At 40.2% G+C, this 13,710-nt stretch overlaps 1 protein-coding gene across 2 annotated transcripts in view; it reads right to left on the minus strand.

Annotated features, from left to right (window-relative positions):
• Nucleotides 1-13,483, minus strand: part of LOC134338640 (protein-tyrosine sulfotransferase 2-like) — a 93,007-nt gene extending 79,524 nt beyond the window's left edge. For both annotated transcript variants that reach the window (XM_063034640.1, XM_063034641.1), the window contains exon 1: nucleotides 13,279-13,483. The gene's annotated coding sequence lies outside the window, so the exon portion shown is untranslated. The remainder of the gene's footprint in view (nucleotides 1-13,278) is intronic.
• Between the last annotated feature and the right edge of the window lie 227 nt (nucleotides 13,484-13,710).

The raw sequence follows: 13,710 nt of genomic DNA on the forward strand, positions 1-13,710 counted from the left end.
GATGTGCACCACGACATCTGGCTGATCACCCTCCCACTTCAGAATGTCATGCAAGCGATCAGAGACAACCTTGACCCAGGCACCCGCGAGGCAACAAACCATCCTGGATTCTCTGTCACGACCACAGAACCTCCTATCTGCAACTCTAACTATCGAGTCCCCCATCACTACCGCTCTCCTCTTTTTCCACCCTCCCTTCTGCACTGCAGAGCCAAACTCAGTGCCAGAGATCCGGCTACTGCAGCTTGTCCCAGGTAAGTCATCCCCCCCAACAGTATCCAATGCGGTATACTTGTTGTTGAAGGGAATGGCCACAGGGGAACCCTGCTCTGTCTGCCCTTTCCTCTTAATAAATAAAATCTCTAAATAAGAAAATAAATTAAATAAATAATCCTATGGCTTAGTATGGAGAAGTGGGGGAGCGCAGAACGGCTGTCCAATGCAGATGTAGAACTCAGGCTGCACCCCTGTCCAACATGGTGAATTCAGGTATTGCACTGGTCAGCAGCATCTACTTCAGGCGTTGACAATTGAATGTTACTACAAATCACTGTGAAGCTATAGAAAACAGAAAAATAGAAAGGATTTATGGAAGGTGTTGCCAGGGCTCAAGGAACTGGACTATAAAGAGATGTAGAACAGACTAGAACATTATTCCTTGGAGCATAAGGAGATTGAGGGTGATCTTACAGAGGTGAATAAAATCATAAGGGTTACAGATAGAATGGATGCACAGTCTTTACCCCACCACAGGATGGGAAAATCAAGAACTAGAGGGGACAGGTTTAAAGTGAGACAAGAAACATTTAATAGGAACTTGAGGGGCATTCTTCCCCCTCACATAGAAGGTGGTGTGTTTATGGAATGGGCCGTCAAAGGAATGTTTGGGGCAGCTACATTAAGAACATTGAAAAAGAGATATGGAGAGGGACATGGATATGAAAGACAGAGGGATATTAGACAAATGCAACCAGCTTAGATAGACATCTTGGTCTGCATGTACAAGTTGGGCGGTGGGGGGGGGGGTGGTGGTGCTATTACTGCTGCATGACAGTGACACCAAACAAAAACTAGAAAAGACAGCACCTTTCCTTGGATCCAAAAGTTGATACAGCTATACGTAAAGGCTGTCTGGCAATACATGAAACAGATTATGCTATTCCCCAGCAAAAGCCAAACTACAGCTGCACCTTTGAATTCCTTGGCCAACCTAATTTCTCCACACTGAACCATGAAACAATTTATTGCTGAATGTAGCACACGTCGCTGAATTTAGAGAATTCTGCACAAAGACTCCGAAGTTTGTCTGTACCTCTGATTTTTAAATTTTCTCTTGATTTACAAAATAGTCCATGCCTCTTTCCTTCTGCCAAAATGCACGACTGTGCACTTCCCTACATTCCCATCTGCGACTTCTTTGTCCATTCCCCCAATCTGTCCAAGTCCTGCAAACAGGCTGCTTCTTCAAAACTACCTGCCCATCCACCTATCTTCACATCATCTGCAAACTTAGCCACAAAGCCATCAATTCTTTCATCCAAAACATTGGCATACAGTTTGTAAAGAAACATTCCCAATACTGACCCCTGCGGTACACCTCTAGTCACTGACAGCCAACCAGAAAAGGCCCTCTTTATTCCCACTCTTTGCCTCTTGTCAGTTAGTCAGTCTTCTATCCATTCTAGTACCTTTCCCATAATACCTTGGGCTCTTATGTTAAGCAGCCTTATGTGCGGTACCTTGTCAGAGGCCTTCTGAAAATCCAAATAAACAATATCCACTGACTTTTCTTTGACTAGCCTGCCTGTTATTTCATTGAAGAATTCCAAAAGTTTTGCCAGGCAAGATCTTCCCTTAAGGAAACCATACTGACCTTGGCTCGTTTTATCATATGCCCCAAAGTATCCCAGAATCTCATCCTTAATAATGGACTCCAACATTCTTCCAACTACTCAAGTCAGGCTAACTGGCCTATAATTTTCTTTCTTCTGCCTCCTTTTTTTCTTAAAGAGTGGAGTGACATTTCCAATTTTCCAGTTCTCAGGAACCATTCTAGAAGTAGTGATTCTTGAAAAATCAGTACTAATGCCTCCACAATCTCTTCAGCTACCTCTTTCAAAACCCTGGGATGTAGTCCATTTGGTCTAGGTGTCTTATCTACCTTCAGACTTTTTCAGCTTTCTGAGCACCTACTCCTTAGTAACTTGAATGACACTCACACTTTTCTGGCATTCTGCTAGTGTCTTCCATAGTGAAGATTGCCACAAGATACTTACTTAGTTTCTCTGCCATTTCTTTGTCCCCATTACTACCACTTCAGCATCATTCTTATCTCTTTCTCCTTATATATCTGAAAAAAAACTTTTAGTATCTTCTTATATTATTGGCTAGCTTACCTTCACATCTTTTCACTCTTTATGGCTCTTTTGGTCACTTTCAGTTGGCTTTTAAAAGCTTCCCAATCCTCTACTTTCCCACTAATTTTTCCACTATTATATACCTACCCTCTCTTTTGCTTAATGCTGTATTTGACTTGCCTTGTCAGCCGCAGCTGCCTCATCCTCCCTCTGGAATACTTCTTCATCTTTGGGATATATCTTTCCTGCACCTTCTGAATTTCCCCCAGAAAACACCAGCCATTGCTGTTCTGCCATTAACCCTGCTAGTGTCTTATTCCAATCTACTTTGGCTAGCTCCTTTCTCTTGCCTCTGTAATTCCCTTTACTCCACTGCAATACTGAATTTAGCATCTCCTTGTCAAAGTGCAGGGTGAATTTTATCATTTAATGAACTCTGTCTCCTAAGGGTTCCCTTACTTTAAGCTTCCTAATCATTACATAATACCCAATCCAGAATTACCATTCTCTTAGTAGGTTCAAGCACAAAGTGCTCTAAAAAGCCATCTTGTAGGCATTCTATAAATTCTCTCTCTTGAGATTCAGCACGGACCAGATTTTCCCAATCTACCTGCATACTGAAATCCCCCATGATTATCACAACATTGAACTTTTTACATGCCTTTTCTATTTCCCGTTATAACTCTGTTAGACGCCACCATAAAACTCCCATCAGGATCTTTTAACCCTTACAGTTACTTGACTCTACCAAGGATTCTACGTCTTCTGATCCAATGTCACCTCTTTCTAAAGATTTGATTTAAAAGTTTTACCAACCTCACCACCTCTGCCTACTTGCCTGTCCTTTCAATACAATGAAAGGATGTTAAGTTCCCAACTAAGCCACCACTTGGAAATGCCCGTAACTTCATACCTGCCAATCTCTAACTGTGCTACAAGATAATTTACCTTATTCTGTATACTGAATGGATTCAAACACAACACCTTCAATCCTATATACACCACCCTTTTTGATTTTGACTCCTTGATTCACTTTAACTCATTCCAATGACTGCAATTTTGCTGTATCATCTGCCTGTCCTTCCTCATAGCTTCACCACACACTACATCTATTTGTATGCCACCTGCCCCACCCTCAGCCGTCACTCTGGTTCCCATCCCCCTGCTGCCAAATTAGTTTTTTTTCCAACATACACAGGTGGGAAAAGTGTTTAGTATTGATCCCTGAATTTCCTGATCTCCTTCTGAAGCTACTAGTAGTACTGACATAAGCAAGGGCCAAAATGAAGGAACTGAATGCTTTTACAGGTGTTGTTATTCTCAGCCTTCCCTAATATAGGTGAAATCAAATAAACTCCCCATTGAAAGTATTTTCTATCAGTTACGTTGTCACAAGAATGCACAAGGCAAGTCTGTTTATCTCTGTCATCAGGTTACAGAGCACAGATTTAATTTTTGTTTAAAATACCTGGGCAAGATTGACTGCACACACATCAGAATTAAGTGCCATCAGAAATCAATGGGCCATTCACCTCATTTTGGTTTTTCAAGACGTTGCTGTATAAACTGTTACACCTTGACTTAAACAATGACAGCATTTACAGTATTACTTGAAAGGAAACACTTTGCTTCTTTTCGTAACATCTATGCAAAATATTATGCGGCAGTCATTCCACTTTACTTAAGAACCTTGATCCAAACATAAATGGACAAATCCCAATAGTAGTTTACTTTCCATGCCTGTTAAGGAAACAATCTACTTGCTAAAATCTGTCCAATTAGAACTTACAATCAAGCTGAAGACTTAAATCACTGTACTATACTTAGTTCAGATTCAGATTCTGATTTACTTATCACATGTACATCAAAACATAGAGTGAAATGCATCGTTTGTGTTAACAACTAATACACCCAGGGATGTGCTGTGGACAGCTTATGAGTGTTGCTACACATTCTAGCGCCAAAATAGCATGCTCACCATGCTTGGCAGAACACAAAAAAGCAAAACATTCCAAGTGACAAAGCAACAACAACAAAAATATCCATTATAAAATGCCTTCAATAGTGCATTCTTATAACTAGAGTTCCAATTAATTGAGATGTGCATCTGAGTTAGCTAACATTAGTCATGACTACACATGAAATACTTGCACTGTTTGAATGTTCCTGCTGCACCCCTACAGCATCTCCACCACAACAAAGACATTATCTAACTCAAAGTGCAAAGAATCCTAAATTTGTATGTTCAGCAAAGAAACTCCAGAAATTAGCTTTGTAACCCAGGGCTAAGAAGGGAGAAACTCTGACAAGGTGCAATTTTTGTTGCTATCTAGTGATCTCCCCTAGAGTCACAGTCTGGGGACAGACAACAAGCTAGTTGTCTGTTCCCCTACCTTCAACAGTGGAACAGCCCTGTAATAATTACGTAGTAACTACTTTATTCATATAGCCATTAAAAATGTTGTTGATACAATAAATTTGCTAACAAATAAAAATAGGTAAAACATTTATGTTAATGCAAATCACAAAATTGCCAATTTTAAAAATGGACTATTCACAAAATGTGATTTAATACTTCAACTTTCATTAAATTCTTAAAAATAGTACAAATGCATCTTTGTATTATACCAAAGCATTCCATTTCACTTGTTAGAAATTATAATTATCAGGGTATTTTTCAAGCCTTGTATATAAGCAGCTACTTAGTTTTCCACCTTGTTAATTAATTCCTTCAAAAATATCTAAAGCTGGCCCAAGAATATCAACAACTAATCCAGAAATACTGCATGCAATTAACTGTACTATTCAAAGTCACTCAGAAATTTGCTGAAATATGATGGAATTCCTTGGACTCACCAGTACTAACTACTGCGCAGAAAAAAAAATGATATGATGCGCCATCAGTAATCAGTTTATTGCCACTAAAGTCAATAAAGTATCGTCCTTGTCAATCTATGATGAAAATCAAATTGTTGGATACAATACAATCATTTTATGCAGGTATTTTATATCCTAATGATCCAGTCCTAATGATGCAAACATAAATTTGAGTTATGGATGACCAGAAGGGAAAAGCTGAATCTATGGATTCTTTTGCAGGCAGAATATTTCACAAGAAGTTTTGTTGTTCTCCGCTTTTGATTTCAACACAATATGAATTTGCATTCTTAAAGTTCCAGTGCAAAATTAATCCAGTCCGAGGCTTGGCCCAAAATTTATTGTCCCAGTAATTTCCAGAACATTTACTTTACTTTCCATAAGTAAATACAGCAAACACAAAGCTTATTCGGTTGCTCCACTATTTATACATTTCAAAACAAGAATAGTCTTTCATCGCCCTCAGTTCCAGAAGAAGTTATTTTTTGATCATGACTCCCATAATTTGCATCCATTCTTAATTTATCAAAATGATTAAATAAAGTTACTACAAATTATATAATTTCAGTTTGATGTGCTCTAAATAATCAAAATATGGAATGTGGAATTGTTTGCTAACTTAAAGCTCCTTACAACATTTTACTACTTCATAAAAATGATGTACATTAAAAAATTAGACATTCAAAAGATTTTTTAAAAATTGATTCTTGAATCGCTCAACTTCATCACATTGGTATTCCAGTAAACTAGCTTAATTTGGGAAAAACATGGGAAATTTGAAGTTACTTTGATTCTGTATGCATGATACCAAGCTTACCAGGCATCTCCCTTGTGCAACTGACCAAGCCCAAATTAAATTAAGTGAACTCACTTATCTCAACCACCAAGAAAAATCTGACAGCAGCTGTCTTAAGCAAACCTAAATTAGTTCAATGAACATTATCTATGTTTTGAGAACATAGCAACACCGCTCAAAAATCTACTAAATCTGTTATCAGATTTATTGTTTTGTTCCCAAGTATCCCTTAGACGATGGAAAGACTGTCCCACAAAACCATTGTTGAAAATGGAGTATTTCCTGCTATTTTTGTGTCAGATTGTATGCTGATCTGCAAACTATCAAGCAACACCAAAGTCAAAGCAATGTTTTTAAAATATGTATATGTAATCATTTACTATACTGAGATTTGTTTCCTTGCAGGTATTTACAGAATTGTGGTTGGGAAGATATTAAGTACAGTATGAGGTTTTGGGGTACTTGGAGGCACATGATAAAATAGGACAAAGTCAGCATGGTCCCCTTAAGGCCTGACAAATCTGTTGGAATTCTTGAGGAAATAATAGACAGGATGGACAAAGGAGAGTGCCTTTTGGAAATCAGTTCATCTTTTACTCGCTTAGCTATTCACAGTAACAGAAATTTTGACCAGGAATGCCTAAACTTTTGCATACCACTGTATCACTGCTTGAAGTCTGGTCTCCAAAACCTCCTCTTTAAATATGTCCAATGTTGGCCCCCACAGACATCCATGGCAATGAATTTCACAGATTCACCATCCTCTGGCTAAAGAAATTTCTCCTCATCTCTGCAGCCAAAAAGTTCCATTCAAAAGTTTGCAAAGGAACATCTAAACAAGCCTGATGCATTTTGGAAACAAGTCCTGTGGACTGATGAAGTTAAAATAGAACTTTCTGGCCACAATGAGCAAAGGTATGTTTGGAGAAAAAAGGGTGCAGAATTTCATAAAAAGAACACCTCTCCAACTGTTAAGCACAGGGGTGGATGGATCATACTTTGGGCTTGTGTTGCAGCCAGTGGCACGGGGAACATTTACTGGTAGAGGGAAGAATGAATTCAATTAAATACCAGCAAATTCTGGAAGCAAACATCACACCGTCTGTAAAAAAGCCGAAGATGAAAAGAGGGTGGCTTCTACAACAGGATAATCATCCTAAACACACCTCATAATCCACAGTGGACTACCTCAAGAGGCACAAGCTGAAGGTTTTGCCATGGCCCTCACAGTCCCCTGACCTAAACATCATCGAGAATCTGTGGATAGACCTCAAAGGAGCAGTGCATGCAAGACGGCCCAAGAATCTCACAGAACTAGAAGCCTTTTGCAAGGAAGAGTGGGCGAAAATCCCCCAAACAAGAATTGAAAGACTCTTAGCTGGCTACAGAAAGTGTTTACAAGCTGTGATACTTGCCAAAGGGGGTTTTACTAAGTACTGCCATGCAGGGTGCCCAAACTTTTGCTTCAGGGCCTTTTCCTTTTCTGTTATTATGAAACTGTAAAAGATGGAAAATAAAAATTTTCTTGCTTAAAATATTAAAGAAATGTGTCATCTTTAACTTTATGCCTTTTGGAAATCAATTCATCTTTTACTCGTTTAGCAATTCACATTTACAGAAATTTTGACCAGGGGTGCCCAAACTTTTGTATGCCACTGTACCTTTATTCAGTATGGTATCATGGAGAGCTTGCAGAAATGTCCAAGGCTCTAAGTTACAGAACAATTTCAGCATATATTTATATTTCTAAACAGGTGAATAAACGTGACTACTGGCAAGGAAGTTACATAAGCAGATATACGTAATCAGAAGCAAGTATATCCGTAGCACAAAGTATTTTTAATTACAAAACAGACAAGTGACTAAATCATGAACATGTTCCTCATTTCAGCCATCTGCACCCATTGCTTCAACCAGATAATGAAAGACTGTCTGCAGGTATCAGCTTAGAACATTGGGTTACAAAGTTCAAACAGAAAAGTTCAAGTTAGCTACTTAGTTCATTAACCCTTTTGCTGACCCTTCTTCCACTGTTGAGTTCTCCATGGCAGTTCAAGTGCCTGATAGTTGTAGGGTCATACCCATTCCTAAACCTGGCTGTATGGGATCTAAGGCTTTTGTACCTTCTTCCTGATGGTAGTAGTGAGAAGAAAACAAGGCTTGGATGGTGGGGCCTTTGATGATGGATACAGTTTTTTTTTAATTGCCTGTGATGGACTGGACTGTATCCTCCACTTTCTGTACACTTTTCCACTGCTGGGGATTGGTGTTTCCATACCAGGTTGTGATGCAACCAGTTAAGAAACTTTCCACTGTGTATCTATAGAAGTTTGCCAAAGTTTTAGATGACATGCTGAATCTATGCAAACTAAGACAGTAGAGATGTTGTTGTGCCTTCTTTATGATGGCACTTATGTGCTGGCCCCAGGATAGATTCTCAGACATGATACTGCCAGGGAATTTAAAGTTACTGACCCTCTCCACCTCTGATCGTCTAATAAGGACTAGCTCTTAGACCTCCAGCTTCTCCTTCCCAAGGTCAACACTAGTTTTACTAACATTGAGTGAGGGGTTGTTGTTGTGGAACCATTCAGCCAGATTTTCAATATATTGATTCATCACCACCTTTGATTCAGTCAACAACAGTTGTGTTGCCAGCAAGCTTAAAGCATTAGAGTTGTACTTAGCCATACAATCATAGGTATAAAGTGAGTAAAGCACAGGGCTAAGCATATAGCCCTGTGGGGCAGTTGTGATGATGGTATATATAATTACAAAATATGTATTTTAGGCTGGTTGGAAGATTTTATTCAACACATTAAAGTTGCTCCCTTCACATATCAGAACTAAATAATTTAATAAATGAAACTCTACAATGCTCAAATTGGGTTTGTTTTAAGATATGACCTCTTTAAGTGTTAATATAACCATTTCGACACTGTGTCAAAAGGTACAGAAATGTATTTCTTTGAAATAAAGATTTGGTTTCACTTTGTTATCAAACTTGATAATGTTTCAGTACTTTAAACAAAAACTCCACACTTTGAAAGTAGAACCCAAGATGGTTTTAAATGTCTAGTCTATCCTCAGTTATGACAGGCTATTCACTATATTACTTAAACAATATCCTTTAACTGGAAAAAAGAAAGAAATTAAGTAGAGTGGAAACTTTTTACTTTCCCAGCTAATTTTCACCCTAAATTACTTCGTCAAATTAAGTTATTTGTTTGTGTTGCAATACACTCTGAAAAGCAAGCATCATTAAATACCTCACAAAGCAGTTATTCATTATGTGCGAGATCAGACAGAGGATTGTTCTGCAAGTTGCATCACAGTGAAAGGTGATCCTGCCTTAATTAATAAATCCAAATTTCTATATACGTTGCAGGACAATGGCCAATAAATACAACTTTGTTTCCCTCCAGGATCCAGGAGTATTGTAACAAACTATGAATTCCATGGCCCCTGGTGAGCACAGTTATCTTCTGCCCTTCCCAACCAACCATGCTGTATGGTTTCTGACAATCCTCTCACAGAATCATCAGTGCCCTCAACTTTATTGGTTGGTAAGTTGATGGAGAAGATCCTAAGAGGCAGGATTTATGAACATTTGGAGAGACACAAAATCATTAGGTCGTGCCTTACGAGCCTGATTGAATTTTTTGAGGATGTGACTAAACACATTGATGAAGGTAGAGCAGTAGACGTAGTGTATATGGATTTCATCAAGGCATTTGACAAGGTACCCCATGCAAGACAAATTGAGAAAGTAAGGAGGCATGGGATCCAAGGGGACATTGCTTTTTGGATCCAGAACTGGCTTGCCCACAGAAGGCAAAAAGTGGTTGTAGACTGGTCATATACGGGTCAGTGATCAGTGGTGTGCCTCAGAGATCTGTGCTGGGACCCCTGCTCTTCATGATTTTTATAAATGACCTGGATGAAGAAGTGGAGGGATGGGTTAGTAAATTTGCTGATGACACAAAGGCTGGGGGTGTGGAGGGCTGTCAGAGGTTACAGAGAGACATTGAAAGGATGCAAAACTGGGCTGAGAAGTGGCAGATGGAGTTCAACCCAGATAAGTGTGAAGTGGTTCATTTTGGTAGGTCAAATATGATGGCAGAATATAGTATTAATGGTAAGACTCTTGGTAGTGTGAAGGATCAGAGGGATCTTGGGGTCCAAGTCCATTGGACACTCAAAGCTGCTGCACAGGTTGACTCTGTGGTTAAGAAAGCATATGGTGCATTGGCCTTGTTCAATCGTGGGATTGAGCTTAGGAGGGCAAGAGGTAATGTTGCAGCTATATGGGACCCTGATCAGACCCCACTTGGGAGTACTGTGCTCAGTTCTGGTCACCTCACTATAGGAAGGATGTGGAGACCATAGAAAGGGTGCAGAGGAGATTTACAAAGATGTTGCCTGGATTGGGGAGCATGCCTTATGAGAATAGGTTGAGTGAACTCAGCCTTTTCTCCTTGGAGCGACGGAGGATGACAGGTGACCTGATGGAGGTGTACAAGATTATGAGAAGCATTGATCGTGTGGATAGTCAGAGGCTTTTTCCTCAGGGCTGGAATGGCTAACACAAGAGGATACAGTTTTAAGGTGCCTGGAAGTAAGTACAGAAGAGATGTCAAGGGTAAGTTTTTTTTTAAAACGCAGAGAGTGGTGAGTGCGTGGAATGGGTTGCTGGCGACAGTGGTGGAGGCGGATACAATAGGGTCTTCTAAGAGACTCCTGGACAGGTTCATGGAGCTCAGAAAAATAGAGGGCTATAGGTAACCCTAGGTAATTTCTAATGTAAGGACATGTTGGCACAGCTTTGTGGGCCGAAGGGCCTGTATTGTGCTGTAGGTTTTCTATGTTCTATTGGAAAGTGAACCTTTAGCAAGTGTCTTCACTTAAGCAGCTAAAGATATATAAATTTGATTTTCACAAGAATGAACAGTTTTCAAAAGTTTTATTAGTTTTCTCTAAGAGATATTTTTCCAGTTTACCAAATCTTTATCCATTTTGTGCAATACATGCTGGAGGGACTCAGCTGATCAAGCAGCATCCACATATGGAAATAAACGGTAGAGGTTTCAGGGAGACAACACAAAACATTGACTGCTTATTTCCTTTCACAGACACTTTCTGACCTGTTGGGTTCTTCCAGCATTTTTGTGTGTTGATCAAGATTTTCAGCATCTGCCAAAAGAACCTCTTAATACCCTTTGTCATGCTTTGGGTTAAGACTCCAGTCAACATTACTGCTATGTCCACTATTCAGCCCAGTGTCATTGCCACTTCTCCAAAAGATGTCAATTGATGCTTTATTAATTGAAACCACATCAAGTAGGTAACATTAAGGCACATCTGCAAAGTCTCAAGCTATCTTGTAGACAAACATTCTTACTTTTTCAATTAGAAACTGACATTTAACAATTTACATGGAAAGGTTCAAATAAAAACTAGAAGACTTAAAAAAATTAACAATTTGTCTACATGTCCATATAAAGAAACCATCACCCTTAATACAACTACTCATTACAACTCACCCACTTGCATTGTGCAACAATCAAAAATTGAAACTTTTAAAGATGTAAATTGAAAAAAAAACCTTTCGTCCCTCTTCCCTCCGGGAGAAGGCTCAGGAGCTTGAAGACTCGTACGGCCAGATTTGGGAACAGCTTCTTTCCAACTGTGATAAGACTGCTGAACGGATCCTGAGCCGGATCTGGGCCGTACCTTCCAAATATCCGGACCTGCCTCTCGGTTTTTTTTGCACTACCTTACTTTCCCTTTCCTATTTATGATTTATAATTTAAATTTTTAATATTTACTATTGATTTGTACTCCAGGGAGCGCGAAGAGTAGAATCAAATATCGCTGTGATGATTGTACGCTCTAGTATCAATTGTTTGGCGACAATAAAGTATAAGATTTATTGATACAGGTGATCTATCTCACTCATTTTACATCATTTCAGTGACTCTATGGGCACTATCACGATGAACAGTTACATATAATGACTCAATATATGCTTAGGTGGCCATTGGTGAGAATGTGGTCTTTGCTAGTTCCCTAGAAATCTTTTGTGATCTGTGGCCAAAACAAATGACGAAAGAAATTAGAGATTATTGCGTTAAAATACCGACATATACTTCCTCTTGTAAGATTACCGTTTATATAGATTAATGAAAACTGTGTCATCCTCAATGGCGAGTTTCCAGGGTTCCCTTTACTCAGGGTCCTGTTACACCACTGAGCAATGTAAAGAAAAATGATGAATTGAATTTGTACATTTAAGTCTGCAACAAAACATCCGATCAGTTTGTTTTGCTGTATACTTGAAAAGAATCCAACACCTGTGATTATTAAGAACTGTACATGTAACTGGACGCCCATGCACGGAATCTAAAGCTAACAGTGGGATAAGCAATGATGAGGAATACTGTATTATGGATAAGGAAGGCACAAAAGACGCCTTGCAACAGGACACGCCGGTACTTTTCAAAGTCTTCGTTAAAGGGGCAGCCAATATGCAAACAGTAAGGAGCATTAAGATGGTGAAAATAATCCACATTAACAATGTTGGCCAAAGGATAAATTATACTCATGGCATAGAGCAAAACTTAACGTGCTTTCAATGCAGCGTCACTTTGCAGCCGTTCACACTGTCCCCAAGCCCCAGAAAGATAGACATTTGTCTCCAGCACCAGTCTATTTTTTTCCCTCCTACATACCCACAACTTTTATCGGCGGTTCATCCAAGTATCACGATGCAAGGAGTCAGTGAAATATTCTCTTCGGGCGAGCGTGAATCGGGTCGATCGCGGCGGGATGACAACAAAATCGTCCTCGGTTTCCTGCGAGGCTTGCAAGCTCCACGCAGATGAAGCCCACAAGCCACTTCCCCACCATCCACCCGTCGCGAATGAGGCCAAGTTCACAATATCTTATTTTCTCTAAACACCACCCACCCACACTCCACATACACACACACCTCAAAAAAAAATATCCTCTCAGCCCGGTAGAGTTCGAGTCGGGGCTCAGCTCGGCCGTACTCGGTGAGAGGACGAGCAAACTCGATGTCATTGACAATTTCCCGAGCGCAGCTGCCGTGGGCGAGAGAACCATCGGTCTGCATTTTTATCTATTCTCTTACATCAACGGAACAGGTCCGAACAGCGCTCTCTCTCACATTGCCATTTTTTTTATAACTCCAGAAAGATGCATTTCCCGGCAAAGCCAGGACTTTACCTCATGAAACCAGGAGGGTTTGCCGTTCCGCCGTCCCTGGGCGTCGCGCCGGGGGCTGCCGAGGCTCGAGCCGCTGCTCGCCGCGCGGACTGGCTCTGCCGAGGCTCGCTCCCGATGTTATTTGCATGAAACGATTGCGTGATTCCGCCGAGGTGATTCGCAGGCGCTCTTCCTCTCGTCAACTCGGCATGTTTTTCCTCTCACATTGGAACCGGTTCGGTCTTACGGCGCAGGCGCGATGGCTCCGCTTTCATTGGCTGATGGGCTCAGCCGAAGTCCAGGCTGTGGTTCCCCTTAACGATGGACGGCGATGGACGGGGCCGTCATCATCTCTCCCCTGCTTCTTCTGCTTTGAGGACAGTCTGTTTCTATCCTTTTGCATTTTAATGCCGAAGTGACATCTTTAGTTCCACAACAGAGCAGTACGTATGA

The sequence above is a fragment of the Mobula hypostoma genome, chromosome 27 (assembly GCF_963921235.1).
Source record: "Mobula hypostoma chromosome 27, sMobHyp1.1, whole genome shotgun sequence".
Classification (NCBI taxonomy): Eukaryota; Metazoa; Chordata; class Chondrichthyes; order Myliobatiformes; family Myliobatidae; genus Mobula; species Mobula hypostoma.